The sequence below is a fragment of the Humulus lupulus genome, chromosome 2, assembly GCF_963169125.1.
Source record: "Humulus lupulus chromosome 2, drHumLupu1.1, whole genome shotgun sequence".
Taxonomy (NCBI): Eukaryota; Viridiplantae; Streptophyta; class Magnoliopsida; order Rosales; family Cannabaceae; genus Humulus; species Humulus lupulus.
Genome location: NC_084794.1, coordinates 255,860,890 through 255,877,735, shown reverse-complemented (window position 1 = coordinate 255,877,735; position 16,846 = coordinate 255,860,890). Strand labels below are relative to the sequence as shown.

The 16,846-nt window shown below is 40.9% G+C and overlaps 1 non-coding gene across 1 annotated transcript; it reads right to left on the bottom strand.

The window, feature by feature from the left end:
• Positions 1-208: 208 nt before the first annotated feature.
• Positions 209-369, bottom strand: LOC133820398 (U1 spliceosomal RNA). The gene has a single exon (XR_009886809.1). It is a non-coding gene; the product is annotated as a U1 spliceosomal RNA (small nuclear RNA).
• Between the last annotated feature and the right edge of the window lie 16,477 nt (positions 370-16,846).

Below are 16,846 nucleotides of genomic sequence, written 5' to 3'. Positions count from 1 at the left end.
TTTCTATTTCCTGTAACGGCATGGAATGTAATTTATTTTTGTATAAGACCAACTTTCAGCTAATAGAATATTATTTATAACCTAAGCCGATTAATTCAATTTCAGCTATAATCTTAGCCATTTTAATTCAATTTTAGCTATAATCGACTACATTATAAGTCGGGCCATAAACGCAAACCATTGGCCCAAATATTTTAACTAAACTTGGAGAGGGGCCGCGCGAACGCAGGCCCCCACTATCACAAATTATGACGTTGGCTCTCCCACTTGGGGAGACCATAGGTGGGCACCCCTCCTAAGTGCAATGGAGGTCACCAACCTAGGCCATGGGCCTCCTTGATCACCCATAGACCCCGTCCAGGTAAGTATGTTGCCCCATGCCACTCACTACACTTTTATAGCCTTTTCCTGCTTCGACATTGTACTCGTAACCAATGTGGGACTAAATCCTAAACTCTATAATAATACTAATGTGACTAAACTCTATACTTGTCGATTCATATTTCCTTACATATGCTTTTACACTAGTTAAATATTAGTTTTAAGTAAGTAACCTACCATTCTAAAATTTTCTTCTGTTTCAACTAAATATTTCAAAATAAAGTTGATACAAACTATAAGATAACTTTGGAAGGTTTGTTTACTTACACTTATATTTTTACATCGAAAAGGCTTTCATATTGACAAGATGTGGCTCATAAAATGTTGCTGTTATAATTATTTTATCATGTAGAGAACTTTTTATTTTAATTCACGTCAGTTTAAAGTGCTTAAAAATATTGAATATGAAGTGTTTGATGATAATCGCAAAAGAAACTAATTGTTTTTTAAGACTTTTCATCTTGTATGTTTGCTTTGAATTTATGAGCATAGTTTAATTAGTTATCGACCTATATCTAATTATTCAAACACTATATTGCGATTAAATTTTCATATGAAACATATGCTTCATAGCCTCAAACTAAATTAGTACAATATTGATTATAGAGACTTTCGTGATTAGATAAATTCTTCATGATTAATTTCTTTTTAATCTTCATTTTGTGTTGTGGTATTATGTAGCAGATCTCGAAAAATTTGCAAAATCGGTCAAGCATATTCTTGCTAAAGTCAGTACCCAAGCCCACCAAACTTTATTCTATATTGTCAAGAACCGAGTAATGATATGTGCATCCAAAATATATACTCAAATATTACATACAGTGACATGACATTATTTTTTAAAATAGTGAATCTCAATTTTGATAAATGTGATTGGCTAAGCTAAAACTGTCAAATTATTGTGTGTAATATTTAAGTGCACATATATTACTCATCAATAACCATGCTCAACTTCTCCTTCTTAGACCTTGTGTCATGGCATTTTTTCCCCATATTTCTAAACTCTTTAATAAAAGATAAATCCTTATATTCTCTAACTTTTATCCACGACCACATCCTCAATCATATGGCATTCCTTGGCGAGCACAACCCAACAAACCCAATATATACATGTAGTGAGATGACTCGTGAATCATCAAAGAGGGAAAGGAGTTGTTGTACTTATTTGTTGAGCTAGATAAAATAAACACATGAACTGTCGAAGACATTGGTCGAGCCAACAAAGTGAGTAGCTCAGGTCGATTACACGGAGACCAACTCGGGTGATCATGACCATACACCTCGAAGATTAGAAAAATTATCCATTTGAAGAAAGCGGTATTAATGGAAGGTCATTAAGGTTCCTTAGTTGTCTTAGCTCTCAGATTTCCTGACAGCTAGGTAATCACCATGAGAAAGGGGTAAATCCAATTTCCACCCTTGTTTATGCCACATAAATAATGTGTATTAAAGTCAAGTATCATTGATTCAATCACCCCAAATCGAGGAAGAGGCTCCGTTCAATAGAATTTTGATTTGTATATATGACTATTTACATATAGTCTATATGCTCAAAAGACCACCATTTTTTAACTCTCAACATAAATATTGTCTTTTTGTAATCTCAATTTTTCCAAGAAAACTCAGCGAACACTTCTTTGATTCTTGGAAACATAAATAAATAAAATTGACTAGTAGACATAGTATCGACTCATCATTTGAACCACTTAAAAACTTTTGGTTGTCATTTTACTTGTCGTTTGTTCTTTTCCTTGTAGTTGGTAAAAGATGTGACCATCATACACATAAGATTGAATTTAGATTTCGAAATTTTTAATTAGAAAAATCAAATTTTTTTATTGTAACGCTTTTAATTTTTTTAAATTGAATTTTAAATACCAAAATATATAATAACGTTAATTAATTTATAATATCAATGTTTATTTTGATCTTATTTCAAAATATTTTGATTAAATTTAAGTACAATGAATCTTTTTTAACCATAAGACAAAAGAAAATATTCAAAAAATAAGATGTAAACCTATAACATGATATTTTTTTAGGAAAAAAAAAGTGACTATATCACGATAACAAAGTTGGAGGATTTAATCATATCAAGCTTATTGTCTAGTAAAAAAACATGCAAAGTTAATTCAATGAATGTTATAAAAAAATTACTAATATGAAATAATGATATCCCAAAAGACTAGACAATAAAACTTAAAACCATAAAGAAAACATTAGATTCCGGAGAACTTGAGCCCAAATGAGTCCAACAATAAGAGAAATGATAGTAAATGGCCCAAAATATTGTCATCAAGAAGCTAATATTCTCTTTTTTAAAATTGTAGAGAAATGACCATTTTACATTATTGATTATCTAAATTGTCATTTTCTATCATTTTATTTATTTAGGAGCGTATGTGTAACGTCATACTTCCTTAGAGTCGTTACTAAGTGAGTTAAAAACGTGTCATTAGCTCGCTAATCGAGGTTTTAGGTTAAAAGTGTAGCTAAACTGTAATAAAAGTCACTTAAAGGCATTTGATATGAAAATGTAGTCATTCATTGAAATTGTAAAGAGTTATACATTTGTGATTCCAAAATATTGTTCATAAAATATTTTACGTCTCAAAATACATTTAAGGTCGACCTAAGCGACAAATCAACTATTACAGTACATTGTCCCAAAAATAACCCTAGCCGGGCGGGCAGGCAGGCTGAACATGTACTAGTTGCTCCACGCTCTCCATACTCATGGTTGGTCGACATTTCCTTTGCCATTACCTGCACCATAGAGCACTCGTGAGCCAAAGCCCAGCAAGAAAACTCAACACAAAACAGATAACATATGCATATACACCAACAGCATATAACAAAACAGCCAACAGGCTAAACACATAGTGGCCATACCGTCCCAGGTGCTTTACCAGGCCCTGGGTTCGCGGTCTTCACCGAGAGGATGACTCCTGCATCCTTGGAGGGTCTCATCCTAACAGCTTGCACTCCGCGTGCTCAACCCCGTTCTCGGCCCCTTGCCGTACTCGGCTTCCTGCCGTTCTCGGCCTTCGCCGTTCCCAGGCTTTGTAGTTCTCGGCCTTTGTCGTTCACTCACAAATATACATCGCATAACAAAATAACAACATGTAATTAAACATATACTAAACTTAGACATTAGGGCTATGCCCTGCACTTCAGTCAATAAGGTCACGCCCCGCAATACAAACAATAAGGCTATGCCCCTCAATACAAGCAATAGTGCCACGCCCTGCTCTATGGTTACAATAGTTTTCTTACCTTTAATCCGGGTGCTAGCAGTCAGGCAAGCAACCACGACCTCCGAGAACGATCCTCTCCTGAGTCCCAGCGGTAACCTAGTCACACACCACAAGTAACGTCCTCGTTACTACCCGATTTTATAATTAATCCCCAGAACCAATCTCGTGCTCTCGGGATCTCCCATTCCCCCCACACGGGGTGGTGAAAACGTCCCCGGAGCCCCCTGGGCAGCCTAAGCCCTAAAAACATAAAATTCAAGGCCCTGAAAATGGCCTAGCGCCGCGGCACACAGCAGGGGCTCCCTGTCCTGAATCATCCCAGCGCCGCGGCATAGAAGAACAAGGTCGTGGTATCCTACGCGAACCAAGAAAACTAGGTTTTTCCACCATTTTTCCCCGAGCCAAAACTCACCCAAACCATGCCCCGAGTGTACCCAAGTCCCAAAGGGCCCCAAAACTCCAAATAACACCACATACATAATATATATGCATCAAAACCCAATCCAATCTCACACCTAAACTCAATTTCAATCAATGGTTTACAATTCAACAGAAACTTAAACCAAACCAGAAACTTTTCAAAAACCTAAAGGAATCCTTACCTTTAGATCATATTTCGACCCTAGGATGCCGCCAATGCCACTCCAAGCTTCAATCCTCAAGCTTAAGTTCCTCAAAACTTATCCCAAAACCCAAATTCAGAAATCAAAAGTCCAAAACTCTTAAGAACATCAAGTAATACACAAAACCAGAATATGAAGCTCTTACTTATTCTTGGGTTTCGAATTTCCTAAGGCTTGGTAGCTGTAAATCCTCCTCCACAACTTGAATCTACTCCCAATTCCTCAAACCACCAAAATCCTTAAGCTTGATCTTGCCCTTTTCTCCCTAGAACGTGTATAGTTTTCCTTCAGCCAAGAGTTATCTACCAAATGCCCAAAAGACCATTCTACCCCTCCTTCTAACACACTTCTTTCCTGAACCTCAAGGGCAACCTAGTCTTTTCACTATTTGCAGAAATACCACCTTTTACTTATTATTTTAGTAACAACATTAATTCTCAAGTTACTAGTAGTTACCAGTTTCACAACTAAACACCAATTTCGTGACTCTCTGCTGACACCACTGGACAGAATCTTCTCATGCCGGAAACACCACACAAAGTGCAAAATCACACCCTCAACGGGTTCAAATTACAAATATGCCCATAATAGCCAAATAGGGCCCACATACATATTTAATTCACCTAAACATGCATTTCTAATCACATAATCATTAAATTCACATATTAACGTAATTAAATCAATTATTGCCCGTCAGGCACACTAATCAAGGCCCTAAGCCTTATTAGCAAATTTGGGACGCTACAACTATCCCCTCCTTATACAAATTTCGTCATCGAAATTACCTGAATAGCTCGGGATACCGATCCCGCATATCTATCTCAAGTTCCCAAGTTGCCTCTTCCACTTTGTTGTTTCTCCACAACACTTTTACTAAGGCAATAAAACCTGAATCAGAATCGGCTTTTCTTTATACGATAAACCCTGATCCAGCTCTAAGTTCTCATAACTCAGCACGTGCGTAGAATCTGATACATATTTCCAGAGCATGGATTCATGAAACACATTGTGAGCCTCTGATAGAGATGGAGGCATCGCCAATCTGTAAGCTACCTCTCCAACCCGTTCCAAAATCTCAAAGGGGCCAACAAACCTAAGGCTCAGCTGTAATGCCCCAAAATCCCTAATGAGGTTTAATGGTTGGATTAGAAGGTCGGTAGGGCCATAATTGATTTATTATGCCATTAAATGATTATATGCATGGTTATGTGCATTATATTATTATATGATGATAAATGCGTGCATGTGGGTCCATATTTCATTATAAGGGCATTTTGGTAATTTGGCCCTCAACGGGCCTAATTGTATATTTTCATGCATGTTCGTGAATTATTGATGAGGCCACATTATTATGTGGATATGTTTGAGCTATTCGGCATGAGACAATCTTTGAATACTAGTTAGCGGTTTGGTCATAACAGGATTAATTTTGGGGCTCTGGGTGAGTCTCGGGGTAATTTGATGATTAGTACATTACCGGGAATTAAAGGGTAATGGGATATGACTTATTAACATTTGAGAATATTTTGAATAACGGGAATTGGAGGACGTTAATTAAGATTAACAAGATAGGCAGGAAAAGACGGTTTTACCCTTGGTAGCCTTAAGAGGGGATTTAATGACCTAGGGGTATTTTTTGTCTTTTGACCTAAGGTTATATGTATCAAGTAGAAGGTTTTGGATTAAACTTAACTAAAACAGAGCATTGTTTCTTCTTCTCCTGATCATCATTTATCCTTCTTCTTCCTTTGGATTTTTGAAGCCCCAATTGAGGAATCAAGCTAGGGAACCAAGCCTTGAGGGTCTAGGGTTGTGTTCTACCATTGAAGAGGGTGTAATTTTGAGCTTAAGGTAAGATTTTAACCATAGAAACTCTGGTTTATACTCTGTTTTCTCTTGATTTTCAATTGGGATTTATGATTTGGATAGTGAGAATTCAATAGAGTTTTTGGCAAAGATTGATTAGGTTTTGATGCCTAGGACTTGTATGTTTGGTTTTTGGGTTCATTTGTGAGTTTGGTTGAAGTTTAGAAACCGGTTTCGAAGGTTGGAAAGTGGAGAAGTCAAAGGGGGGAAATTAGGGCTGAATCACCTTGGTTTTAGTGCTACAGCGCCCAGGTATGACCGCTACAGCACTGTCCAGGGCAATGCATTTCTGCTTGTAGCACCTAGGCGCTAGGGGGGCAGCGCTACCATGTTTTTCCAGGGTTCTATTTTGGGCACTATTGAGGGTTTTTGGCTCGGGGTTTCAATTCCTAAGGCTCGAGATCAAATCTACTAACCGTTTTGGTATGATTTGAGGTCTCGGGGGTGAGGTTTAGATCAAGAACCTTTTATTGTTGATTTTCATCGATGGAAGTTATATTTGGTTATAACTAGGTGACCGCTAAGGAATTAAAGGATCGATTGTTCTCAAGGGTCGTTCTTTTATTATTTCTCGCTCGAACCAGTGGTAAGAAAACGACACCCAGTATGTGACATGCATGGTTATTTATGAGGCATGTTGAGTGTTATATATGTGGACATTGATTGCATATTAAATGCTTAGCAATCTTGCTTATCTGTGAATGGCATTGACCTATGAGTCAGGTTTTGGCAATGGTGTCAGTACTGACTGTGAAGCTGTGACTCATTAGTCAAGTTCTGTAGTAGAACTGAGCATTGGTCGTATGGTATTGGCTTATGAGTCAAGAACGGTATTAGCGTGTTTAAAGCAAGTCGAAAAAGATTAGATCTAATCGACATAAGCATGATCGTCATAAGCATGAAATGCTTGACCGACCTTAAGTTCGATGAAAACAAAAGCGCTTGACTAGTCTAAAGGCTAGTTACTGTAACGCCCCAACTCCTGGGACCGTTACGGTGTGCCTTGTAAATAGTGCTAAACTCGCTAATCGAGACATTTGGCCAAAATCGTGATCTAAGTATGATTAGCGGTTTAGGGATTAAACATTTTGGTTAAGATATAACGTTTCACTAGAACGTTTAACATATACATTGGGATCCCGAAAATACAATTCAGAGTTTATTACAGAAAATAGTTACAACAGGCCGTTCTAAGCGGCAAAATAGGGTTCAACCCTAGTTCCACTTTAAACCTCGACCGTGGCGGTCGAGCAGCCGCATATGTACACGTCATCACCTAAGCTCTCCAACTCAAGGGTGGTCCAGCTTCCTCTTGCCTTTACCTGCACCACATAGCACCCGTGAGCCGAAGCCCAGCAAGAAAACATAACACTTTTCATAAACATTATCAAATGATTATCATTATAATCACACTGAATATAAAGCTTTCAAACCAATGGGTGCACATCACATGATTCTAGCGGGAGAGTGGCTGTTAAGTAAGCCACCAGCCTCCAAGCTCTGTTTCGTAGCGGGAGAGTGGCCGTTAAGTAAGCCACCAGCCTCCAAGCTCTGTCTTTTAGCGAGAGAGTGGCTGATAGGTAAGCCACTGGCCTTCAGGCTCTGTTTTCTAGCAAGAGAGTGGCTGATAGGTAAGCCACTGGCCTTCAAGCTCTGTTTTCTAACAAGAGAGTGGCTGATAGGTAAGTCACTGGCCTTCAAGCTCTGTTTATTCATCGACCCTCAGGGTCGGTCAGGCATTAATGCTCCTTGAGTCATTCAATGCTAGTAATCGATTAGATCTAATCTCTGTTGGCTTGCGTGATTCACGCTAAGGCCGTTCTGACAAGTAAGTCAGCGCTTCCTGACCTGTGTCCAGTAACACTGCCGAGCCTGACAAATAAGTCACAGCCTCATAGCTGATACTAACACTTTTGTCGATTCTGTATTCAGTCCATGCACAAGTAAGCAATGCTATCAATATGTATCATATGCCAGTTATCCAAGAATAGGGCATTCAGCATGCTTACTAAACAGTTTCTAGCACAGTCATGATCATGCACAAACTCAGAGACTCAAGCTCTGACCAATCTCATATTCATCGTTCATGGCATGCCCTATCACATGTTTCTCATACATTACATGCATCACACTTAATTATCCAGCATGCCTCAACAACAGACATATGCAAAAGGGCAAGGTTTGCCAAGCATTCATTATGCTAACAATGTTTACATTTAAACGTCCAACATGCATCAATCATAGCCATGCATGTCATACTCAATAGCCAATCAACATGCATCATAATAGCCATGCATGTCATGCTCAATAATCAACCAACATGCATCCATAATAGCCATGCATGTCACATATACACAGGGTGCAGTTTTCTTACCTCAGATTCGAGCTAGTACCAATATAAGAACGATCCTTGAGAGCGATCAACCTTTAAGTCCTTAGCGGTCACCTAATCATAACCATATATGGAGCACCATTAATAACATGATAATCAAAGGTTCCACACCAATATCTAGCCCCCAAGAGATCAATCCAAACTAATCCAAGTAGTAGGGACACTCCCGAGGCCCATAACTAAGTTCCCGGGGTCAAAACGAGCAAACGGGGCGAAAACAGGGCAAGGGCTGCGGCCCTAGCACCTTGGGCCGCGGCCCCCAGGGTTCTCTGAGGCAAGGGCCGCGGCGCCCAGCAAGGCTCACTTCCTGACACCTGCTTCTTTGAACTAGGGCCGCGGCGCACAAGAACAGGGCCGCGGCCCCCAACCCTGGGCCATTCCCAAACGCGTTTTAAACACTCCAAATCCTCCAAAAACATACCCAAACATTCTCCAATCATCAAATCAAAGTTCCCAAGCTTCCCAATACTCCAAAACCCTTAAAACCCAAAGCTCAAACCGACCAAAAACTCAACAATTAACAAAGTCTAATTCTAAGCTTTAAAACTTTAAAGACTTAAAACTTAAAACTTAGATTACCTTCGATTGGGTTGTTTCTCGTCAAATCCTTCGGTTAAGAAGCTTTTAATATTTCCTAGGATCGCTACGCCTCGACCCTCGCTTGATTCTGACTCCTTGAACTCAAGATTCTCTCAAAAAGGCTTAAACGGTAAAACAGACTGTTTTGAGAGAGAACGAGAAGTTTCTAACGTATGTTCTTATCTGTCAAGCTACTTCAAGCTTAAGTAACCTCAAATAAAACCTAGTGCTTGGGGTCCCGAAAACACCCCCGGGGACACTATAGTCAAAAGTTCCAGAATTTCACCCTGATCTCAAATATTCCCAATCTATCACCAAATAAACATTTCTATTACCCCAAAATTGACCCCGTTATGATAAAACCGCTAACTCATTATATATGACCGTCTCATGCCGCATAGCTCGAATATATCTCCATAATAATGAGATCTCATTCACATATTACAATATGCACCCAATTTACAAATATGCCCTCAGCAGGCCAAATTACCAAAATGCCCTTATCATTTTAAATACTCCCATACGCATGCATTTATCATCATATAATAATATAATTCACATTAACATACATATATTCATTTTATAACATATTAAATCAATTATGGCCCTCCCGGCCCCCTAATCAAGGTCCTAAACCTTATTAGGAAATTTGGGGCATTACAGTTACTTAGAGCCAGGGCCAGAAGGCCCAGGTGACTGCATCGTCACATGGCTAAGGGTGCGAAGCCCAAGTTCGTGACTTACTCATCAGTCACTTATCTGATTCAAGTTTGTGATTCCATAGTCACTCATCTGGTTTAAGTTCATGACTTACTCATCAGTCACTTATCTGATTTAAGTTTGTGACTCCATAGTCACTCATCTGGTTTAAGTTCGTGACTTACTCATTAGTCACCATCTGATTAGGGCTACACGCCCCAACATGATTATTAGAATCTCGATACCATCTGATTAGGACTACACGCCCCAGCATGATTATTAAAATCTCAATATTATCTTATTAGGGCTACAAGCCCAATATGATTATCATAATCATCATTTGATATTGTATACATGTAGTAATGAGTTTTCTTGTTGAGCCTTGGCTCACGGGTGCTATGTGGTGCAGGTAAAGGGAAAGAAAAGCTCACCCAGCCTTGAGTGGAGAGCTTAGGTGGCGATGTGTACATATGCGGCCGCTTGACCACCACAGCCAAGGTGTTTCTCAAAGGAACTAGGGGTTAACCCTAATTTTGCCGCTTAGGTCGGCAGGTTGTAATTTTTACATTGTAATGACCATTTTGAATTATAAATAACTTGTAAACGCTTTTACGGGCCCATGTACAGTTTTATGTTTTAAATAAGACATGTCATTTCCTTTTGATCGAGATTTTTTCACCTTAGCCTATTAATAACACCTAGATGCACGTTTATAACCAAATGACTCGTTTAGCGAGTTAAAGACGGTTTAAAAATCACAGTAACGGTCTTGGAGTAACCAGGGCGTTGCATCAACTTGCCCCGTACACCAAACCATTTCACTCCTCTCAAGGGAGAAACTCTGAGAAACACTTGGTCACCGACTTGAAACTCTACGCTCCTGCGTCTCAAGTCCGAGTAACTCTTTTGCCGACTCTGGGAGGCGAGCATTCGAGCTCTAATCTTTTCAATCGCCTTATTGGTCCTCTGAACAACCTCAGGACCTAGATATCTCCTCTCACCCCTCTTATCCCAATTGATGGGTGATCTACACTTCCTTCCATACAACATCTCATACGGAGTCGCTCCGATCGTTCCCTGATAACTATTATTATACGAAAATTCAATCAAAGGGAGATACTTACTCTAAGATCCCCCAAAATCTAGCACACAGGCTCGCAACATATCCTCCAGTATCTGAATCGTCCTTTTAAACTGTCCATCCGTCTGAGAATGATAAGCGGTACTAAACCACAACTGTGTACCCATAGCCTTCTGCAGGCTCTCCCAAAACTTGGAGGTGAAGGTGGGGTCCCTGTCAGATATTATCGACCTCGGAGCCCCATGTAGTCGTACAATTTCCTTCACATACAATTCAGCATACTGCTCCACAGTATAAGTTATCTTAACAAACAAAAAGTGGGCGGACTTAGTATACCTGTCCTCAATCACCCATACTGAATCATGTTGTCCACGGTCTTCGGTAACCTAACCACGAAGTCCATGGTGATATCCTCCCATTTCCACTTCGGAATTCCTAGTGGCTGCAACAGCCCTGCTGGCCTCTGATGTTCAACTTTTACTTGCTGATAAGTCAAACACTTGGCCACATAATCCACCATATCCATCTTCATTCCTGGCCACCAATACAGAGTCCTCAAATCTTGGTACATCTTCGTCGTACCCGTATGTAAGGAATAGAGAGTGGTATGAGACTCATCCAGAATCTCTCACCGAATACCAAAATCCATCGAAACGCAAATCCGGCCTTTGTATTTTAGTAATCCCATCTCTGAAATAGAGAAGTCTTTATCCACTCTAGCTAAGATGCCCTCTTTGTGCTCTCTCAACTGGGGATCCTCCCCCTGTGCCTCCTTAATCCCCTCAAGGAGTGTAGACTGAATAGTGATGTTGGCTAACCAACCAACCACCAACTCTATACCCGCTCTAGTCATCTCTTCAGCTAACTTATCTGATATCTGCTTTGAACTAAACATTTGTCATGGGCCCTTCCGACTCAGCGCGTCAGCCACTACATTGGGCTTCCCAGGATGATATAGAATATCACAATCATAATATTTCACCAATTCCAGCCAACGTCTCTGGCGCATATTCAGATCCTTCTGAGTAAAGAAGTATTTCAAACTCTAATGGTCGGTGTATATTTCGCACTTCTCGCCATATAAAAAATGTCTCCAAACCTTAAGTGCAAATACCATCGCTGTCAATTCTAGATCATGTGTGAGATATCTCTGCTCATACTCCTTCAGCTGTCTCGATGTGTAGGCTATCACATTTCCGTCTTGCATCAGTACACATCCCAAACCCTATCTGGAAGCATCACAATAGACTACAAACTTCTCATTGTCTGATGGCAGACTCAATACTGGAGCGGTGATCAGTCGCCGCTTCAATTCCTTGAAACTGTTCTCAGACTTGTCTGTCCATACATACTTAGTCTTCTTACGCGTCAATTCGGCCAATGGTGTGGCTATTCTGGAAAATCCCTCGACGAATCGCTGATAGTACCATGCCAATCCCATAAATCTCCTAACTTCTGGTACACTGCTCGCCCTAGGCCAATCTCTCATTGCCTCAATCTTACTTGGGTCAACCAGAATCCCCTCCTTACTGACAATATGACCTAGAAATGTTACTTGCAGTAGCCAAAACTCACACTTGCTGAACGTAGCATATAACCTATGCTCCCTCAACTGTTGTAACACCAGGCGTAAATGCTGCTATTGTTCTGTCTCTGACTGAGAGTACACCAATATGTCATCAATAAACACAATCACAAACTTGTCCAAATAGTCCTTGAAGACCCTATTCATCAAGTCCATAAAGGTTGTTGGGGCGTTGGTTAATCCAAATGACATAACCAGAAATTCATAGTGTCCATACCTCGTGTGGAAAGCGGTCTTTGGTATGTCCTCTTCTTTAATCCTTAACTGGTGGTAGCCTGACCGAAGGTCAATCTTAGAGAACATTGTCTTCCCATGTAGCTGATCAAACAAATCTTCGATCCAAAGTAGTGGTGTAACGCCCTGGATAGCCAAGACCGTTACACTGTGTGTTTATAAAGGTGTTAAACTTGCTAATCAAGTCATTTAATTAAAAAAAAACGTGTTACTAAAACTATAGTAGACTAGGGTTAAAAGATTTTGGTCTCAAAAGCCGCATTTCTTATAAATAAACATTTTCTGTTTACACGGGATCCCAAAAATAACAAGATTAAACCATTTACAAAGATTCAAGATTTAAATACAATAATTAGCCACTCTAAGGCAAAACAGACTGTTAGGCATTCCTTGTCCTGATCCACCCCTCGGCCATGGCGGCCGAACAGCTGACTATGTACGTTCAGCCCCGCAGCTCTCCATCTCAGGATTGGTCCAACTTGTCTTTGCCTTTACCTGCACCACGTAGCACCCGTGAGCCAAGGCCCAGCAAGAAAACACAATAACAGAGCATAAACAACCAATAGACAATCCAACATCTCATATCTCATAAACATGTTCTCAGTAGTCTAAGCATCCATGATAATCAAGAATTCAGCATACCAAATATATCATTTCACATCAACAATCAATTCACAAATGATAACCAGGGTTAGTGCCCTTAGGCCGCAACCTCTGTTTATCCCACTGACTCCGGCCTGCTTAAACCGAGCTCAGCGAATATTAAGCTGTCCTCGGCTACCAGTGGCCAAGCCGCGCCCTGTGCGCAAATATTGCATACAGCACCCTTAGGTCGCTTGTCACATGTCCTATGGCATAATACCATCTTTGACATTATACAGATATCGGGAGCACTTAGTCCCACCACAAACGTATAACCGGGTGCAGTTTTCTTACCTTTAAATTCGCTAGCTTCGTTCGCTTTGATCCTTGAGCACGATCCCCCTTGAGCCCTAGCGCACACCTAGTCACAAGCATAGATCAAAATCATCACCAACCTCAAGTCCAAAACCTAACCTTGGGTCCCATCCCGAGCCCTCGGGTAGCCCCAATTCCACCAAACGGGGTGGTGGAACCGAACCCCCGGGCAAAAACCCTTGAAAATAACTCAAAAACCCCTTTCTGGAAACAGGGTAGCGCTACAGCGCTCTAAGGAGGGCGCTACAGCGCTACAAACAGAGCCCAAAATCATCCCAGGGTATATGGCCTAGTGCTACAACGCCCAAAGGCTAGCGCTGTAGCGCTAGTCACAAAACAACAAATGTTGTTTTTCCCTCCTTCGATTTTCCCCGAGCCAAACCTTACCAAAACTTCTCCAAACTTCAACCAAACTTAGAATCAAGCTTACTAACATGTCTAACTCATCCCAACCATACCAAAATTAAACACATGCACCCCTAAATATAGAATTCACCATGGCTGGACCCAAAACTCAGAAACTCAATAAAACCACAGAAATCACAAAGCTTAAGCATGAGTTCCTTACCTCTGATGGATGAGCTTAGCCTAGGTTGTGTCCCACTCTTGCTTAGCCTTTTCCTCCTCAAATCTTCAGCCTCAACTCCCTAGGATTCCCATCAAAATCCATAACAATATTAAGAGCTAGAAACTAAAAACTACCTTAAACCTTACCTCAAAAGAATGGATTGCTCTTGCTAAATCCTTGCCAATTCTTCAAGCCAGACCAAGGACTCTAGCCTTAAGCTTTAACTCTGGCTTTCCCTGAGTTTCTGCTCCAAAAGACCTCAAGAATTGATGGAGAAGAGCCTAAACCGATAGTGAGAAAAATAGGCTTCTAATTCTCTTTCTTTCCTTCTTTTTCTTTCTTTTTCTTTTCTTTCAGACTCTAGACTTTTCCCACTAAGGCATAAAGCAATAGTAATCCTTATCCCAGTTTTTAACTCAAGTGACCAAGATACCCTCCCTTTTATCCCTAAGCCTTTAAATCAACCTAGGGGCATTTTGGTCATTTCACCCAATTCCCCAATTCCTCGAGTGACTCTAATATTTATCGCTTACTTCCCGACACCTAACTAATCACCACTTATATTCCTCAATGTCAAAATTGACCCCAATATACTCTCCAAATTCCCAGAAATACCCTCAGGTTCGCCCCGAGCCAGGTATAAATCCCCGCCGTGACTTTTTCGCTAACTCGCTCACTAGGATCGTCTCGAGTCACAGATTACAAATATATCCACATAATAATGTGGTCTCAACAATTTATCACATATATATACAGTTATGCCCTCAACGGGCCCAAAATTATGATTATGCCCTTCTAACCTAATCAGGGCCTACAGGCATACTAATACACAGTCATGCATCTCAGATATTCAAATAGTCATATAACATACTTTTAATCATTAAATCACATATATTCCAATTATGCCCTCCTGTCACACTAATCAAGGCCCTTAAGCCTTATTAGTAAATTTGGGTCGTTACAAGTGGGTACTTGTTCTTAATGGTCAACTTGCTCAGTTCTCTATAGTCAATACACATCCTTAAGGATCCATCATTCTTCTTGACGAACAACACTGGAGCACCCCATGGCGAGAAACTCAGTCTAATAAATCTTAAATCTAGTAACTCTTGCAACTGGATCTTTAGTTCCTTCAACTCTGCCGGAGCCATTCTATAAGGTGTCCTAGATACTGGCTTCGCCCTTGGCGCCACTTCTATGACGAACCCAATCTCCCGGTGTGGTGGAAACCCTGGAAAATATGCGGGGAACAAATCTAGAAACTCCCATACCAGTCTGGTCTCACTCGGTCCAACCGACGCAACTCTAGCGGTATCCACAATTTTTGCTAGGAATCTTATGCAACCTTCCTGCATTAGGTCTCCAGCCTTCAGTGCTGAAATCATAGGTACTCGTGGTCCACTCACTGTCCCCATGAATACAAATGGTACCTCCCCTTCCGGTTCAAAGGTCACCATCCTGCGCTTACAGTCAATCGTCGCCCTATACTTCGATAACCAATCCATTCCCAAGATCATATCGAAGTCATCCATCGCTAGCTCAATCAGATCCACAGACAACTCCCTACTGTCTATCTCTACTGGTAATGCTCTAATCCATCTCCTACATACTACCAGTTCCCCAGTCAGCAACAAAGTCTAAAATCCCCTACCATACAAATCAATAGGTCTACATAGCTGATCTATCACTCTAGCATAAACAAATGAATGAGTAGCCCCTGAATCAACCAATGCAGTAAAAGAAGAAACAACACTAGAAATCTGACCTGTCACGACCGAGGGGCTAGCCTTAGCCTCAGTCTGGGTTAAAGTAAATACTCTGGCAGGAGCGAGACTGTCACTCTGTTTCGGCTCTTCCTTCCTAGCTTGCGGGAAATCCTTCCTTAAATGATTAATGCTTCCACAAGTAAAACAGCCCCTAATCCTGCACTCACCATGATGTCATCATCTGCACCGAGGACACACTGGGAAACTCCTCCAGTTGTCTCCCCCACCCAGACGACCACTGAAAGCACCCCGTGCTATCCTATCTGGACCAAGAGGAACAAAAGAATTTGGGGCCTTTCTCTTTTGTTCGCTGGGGCCACTACCCTAACTAGACATAGTAAAAGGAGGCACCATCATCCGAGCATTGCGCCTAGCAGCGCCCTCTCTCCATATTTGATCCTCGGCCCCCTCAGCTGTAAGGGCATTGTCTAATACTTGTGCATAAGTGGTAGTCCCCGGATCCAAGGTTATCTTGACGTCACGGACGATCATGAAATTCAATCCCCGCACAAACCGATCTCTTCGTGCCGTGTCAGTTGGCACCAAATTTGGAGCGAACTTCGCTAGCCAGTCAAACTTCAGAGCATACTCAGTAACTGTCATTCAATTCTGAGTCAGGTTGGTAAACTCATCGACCTTCGCAACTTGGACTGCGACATTGTAATACTTCTCATTAAAAATGTTTCTAAACTCTTCCCAGGTCATAATTGCAACATTCCTCCTCTGCGATACAACATCCCACCAGATGCGGGCGTCTTCTCTCAACATGTAGCTGGCACAAGCTACTCTCTCATTCCCATCCACCCTCAAGAAATCCAAGATGGAAGAAATCATGTTCATCCACTGCTCTACCCGCAG